Genomic DNA, 4,630 nt, shown 5'->3' on the forward strand with positions numbered 1-4,630 from the left:
AGTTTGGTGTTATGATATATATTGTTAGAAACCGTCTATATTACAGTGATATCACGTCGAAAATCGTCTAGGACCGATAGGGAAAAAGTTTCCTCTTGGCGGTGGGACTTAGAAAAATTTCCAGAGTTTTGTCGACGGAGTAGCACATCCGTCCATTATTTGCTAATAACTCGATAAATAATAATTGTAGCGAGTTTGGTGTTATGATATATATTGTTAGAAACCGTCTATATTACAGTGATATCACGTCGAAAATCGTCTAGGACCGATACGGAAAAAGTTTCCTCTTAGCGGTGGGACTTAGAAAAATTTCCAGAGTTTTGTCGACGGAGTAGCACATCCGTCCATTATTTGCTAATAACTCGATAAATAATAATTGTAGCGAGTTTGGTGTTATGATATATATTGTTAGAAACCGTCTATATTACAGTGATATCACGTCGAAAATCGTCTAGGACCGATAGGGAAAAAGTTTCCTCTTGGCGGTGGGACTTAGAAAAATTTCCAGAGTTTTGTCGACGGAGTAGCACATCCGTCCATTATTTGCTAATAACTCGATAAATAATAATTGTAGCGAGTTTGGTGTTATGATATATATTGTTAGAAACCGTCTATATTACAGTGATATCACGTCGAAAATCGTCTAGGACCGATAGGGAAAAAGTTTCCTCTTGGCGGTGGGACTTAGAAAAATTTCCAGAGTTTTGTCGACGGAGTAGCACATCCGTCCATTATTTGCTAATAACTCGATAAATAATAATTGTAGCGAGTTTGGTGTTATGATATATATTGTTAGAAACCGTCTATATTACAGTGATATCACGTCGAAAATCGTCTAGGACCGATAGGGAAAAAGTTTCCTCTTGGCGGTGGGACTTAGAAAAATTTTCGTCGAACGTCCGACGGAGTAGCACATCCGTCCATTATTTGCTAATAACTCGATAAATAATAATTGTAGCGAGTTTGGTGTTATGATATATATTGTTAGAAACCGTCTATATTACAGTGATATCACGTCGAAAATCGTCTAGGACCGATACGGAAAAAGTTTCCTCTTAGCGGTGGGACTTAGAAAAATTTCCAGAGTTTTGTCGACGGAGTAGCACATCCGTCCATTATTTGCTAATAACTCGATAAATAATAATTGTAGCGAGTTTGGTGTTATGATATATATTGTTAGAAACCGTCTATATTACAGTGATATCACGTCGAAAATCGTCTAGGACCGATAGGGAAAAAGTTTCCTCTTGGCGGTGGGACTTAGAAAAATTTTCGTCGAACGTCCGACGAAGTAGCACATCCGTCCATTATTTGCTAATAACTCGATAAATAATAATTGTAGCGAGTTTGGTGTTATGATACATATTGTTAGAAACCGTCTATATTACAGTGATATCACGTCGAAAATCGTCTAGGACCGATAGGGAAAAAGTTTCCTCTTGGCGGTGGGACTTGGAAAAATTTTCGTCGAACGTCCGACGGAGTAGCACATCCGTCCATTATTTGCTAATAACTCGATAAATAATAATTGTAGCGAGTTTGGTGTTATGATATATATTGTTAGAAACCGTCTATATTACAGTGATATCACGTCGAAAATCGTCTAGGACCGATACGGAAAAAGTTTCCTCTTGGCGGTGGGACTTAGAAAAATTTCCAGAGTTTTGTCGACGGAGTAGCACATCCGTCCATTATTTGCTAATAACTCGATAAATAATAATTGTAGCGAGTTTGGTGTTATGATATATATTGTTAGAAACCGTCTATATTACGGTGATATCACGTCGAAAATCGTCTAGGACCGATACGGAAAAAGTTTCCTCTTAGCGGTGGGACTTAGAAAAATTTCCAGAGTTTTGTCGACGGAGTAGCACATCCGTCCATTATTTGCTAATAACTCGATAAATAATAATTGTAGCGAGTTTGGTGTTATGATATATATTGTTAGAAACCGTCTATATTACAGTGATATCACGTCGAAAATCGTCTAGGACCGATAGGGAAAAAGTTTCCTCTTGGCGGTGGGACTTAGAAAAATTTCCAGAGTTTTGTCGACGGAGTAGCACATCCGTCCATTATTTGCTAATAACTCGATAAATAATAATTGTAGCGAGTTTGGTGTTATGATATATATTGTTAGAAACCGTCTATATTACAGTGATATCACGTCGAAAATCGTCTAGGACCGATAGGGAAAAAGTTTCCTCTTGGCGGTGGGACTTAGAAAAATTTCCAGAGTTTTGTCGACGGAGTAGCACATCCGTCCATTATTTGCTAATAACTCGATAAATAATAATTGTAGCGAGTTTGGTGTTATGATATATATTGTTAGAAACCGTCTATATTACAGTGATATCACGTCGAAAATCGTCTAGGACCGATAGGGAAAAAGTTTCCTCTTGGCGGTGGGACTTAGAAAAATTTTCGTCGAACGTCCGACGGAGTAGCACATCCGTCCATTATTTGCTAATAACTCGATAAATAATAATTGTAGCGAGTTTGGTGTTATGATATATATTGTTAGAAACCGTCTATATTACAGTGATATCACGTCGAAAATCGTCTAGGACCGATACGGAAAAAGTTTCCTCTTGGCGGTGGGACTTAGAAAAATTTCCAGAGTTTTGTCGACGGAGTAGCACATCCGTCCATTATTTGCTAATAACTCGATAAATAATAATTGTAGCGAGTTTGGTGTTATGATATATATTGTTAGAAACCGTCTATATTACAGTGATATCACGTCGAAAATCGTCTAGGACCGATAGGGAAAAAGTTTCCTCTTGGCGGTGGGACTTAGAAAAATTTTCGTCGAACGTCCGACGGAGTAGCACATCCGTCCATTATTTGCTAATAACTCGATAAATAATAATTGTAGCGAGTTTGGTGTTATGATATATATTGTTAGAAACCGTCTATATTACAGTGATATCACGTCGAAAATCGTCTAGGACCGATACGGAAAAAGTTTCCTCTTGGCGGTGGGACTTAGAAAAATTTTCGTCGAACGTCCGACGGAGTAGCACATCCGTCCATTATTTGCTAATAACTCGATAAATAATAATTGTAGCGAGTTTGGTGTTATGATATATATTGTTAGAAACCGTCTATATTACAGTGATATCACGTCGAAAATCGTCTAGGACCGATACGGAAAAAGTTTCCTCTTGGCGGTGGGACTTAGAAAAATTTCCAGAGTTTTGTCGACGGAGTAGCACATCCGTCCATTATTTGCTAATAACTCGATAAATAATAATTGTAGCGAGTTTGGTGTTATGATACATATTGTTAGAAACCGTCTATATTACAGTGATATCACGTCGAAAATCGTCTAGGACCGATACGGAAAAAGTTTCCTCTTAGCGGTGGGACTTAGAAAAATTTTCGTCGAACGTCCGACGGAGTAGCACATCCGTCCATTATTTGCTAATAACTCGATAAATAATAATTGTAGCGAGTTTGGTGTTATGATATATATTGTTAGAAACCGTCTATATTACAGTGATATCACGTCGAAAATCGTCTAGGACCGATACGGAAAAAGTTTCCTCTTGGCGGTGGGACTTAGAAAAATTTTCGTCGAACGTCCGACGGAGTAGCACATCCGTCCATTATTTGCTAATAACTCGATAAATAATAATTGTAGCGAGTTTGGTGTTATGATATATATTGTTAGAAACCGTCTATATTACAGTGATATCACGTCGAAAATCGTCTAGGACCGATAGGGAAAAAGTTTCCTCTTGGCGGTGGGACTTAGAAAAATTTTCGTCGAACGTCCGACGGAGTAGCACATCCGTCCATTATTTGCTAATAACTCGATAAATAATAATTGTAGCGAGTTTGGTGTTATGATATATATTGTTAGAAACCGTCTATATTACAGTGATATCACGTCGAAAATCGTCTAGGACCGATAGGGAAAAAGTTTCCTCTTGGCGGTGGGACTTAGAAAAATTTCCAGAGTTTTGTCGACGGAGTAGCACATCCGTCCATTATTTGCTAATAACTCGATAAATAATAATTGTAGCGAGTTTGGTGTTATGATATATATTGTTAGAAACCGTCTATATTACAGTGATATCACGTCGAAAATCGTCTAGGACCGATAGGGAAAAAGTTTCCTCTTGGCGGTGGGACTTAGAAAAATTTCCAGAGTTTTGTCGACGGAGTAGCACATCCGTCCATTATTTGCTAATAACTCGATAAATAATAATTGTAGCGAGTTTGGTGTTATGATATATATTGTTAGAAACCGTCTATATTACAGTGATATCACGTCGAAAATCGTCTAGGACCGATACGGAAAAAGTTTCCTCTTAGCGGTGGGACTTAGAAAAATTTCCAGAGTTTTGTCGACGGAGTAGCACATCCGTCCATTATTTGCTAATAACTCGATAAATAATAATTGTAGCGAGTTTGGTGTTATGATACATATTGTTAGAAACCGTCTATATTACAGTGATATCACGTCGAAAATCGTCTAGGACCGATACGGAAAAAGTTTCCTCTTAGCGGTGGGACTTAGAAAAATTTTCGTCGAACGTCCGACGGAGTAGCACATCCGTCCATTATTTGCTAATAACTCGATAAATAATAATTGTAGCGAGTTTGGTGTTATGATATATAT

This window comes from Halictus rubicundus, unplaced genomic scaffold (assembly GCF_050948215.1).
Source record: "Halictus rubicundus isolate RS-2024b unplaced genomic scaffold, iyHalRubi1_principal scaffold1230, whole genome shotgun sequence".
Taxonomy (NCBI): domain Eukaryota; kingdom Metazoa; phylum Arthropoda; class Insecta; order Hymenoptera; family Halictidae; genus Halictus; species Halictus rubicundus.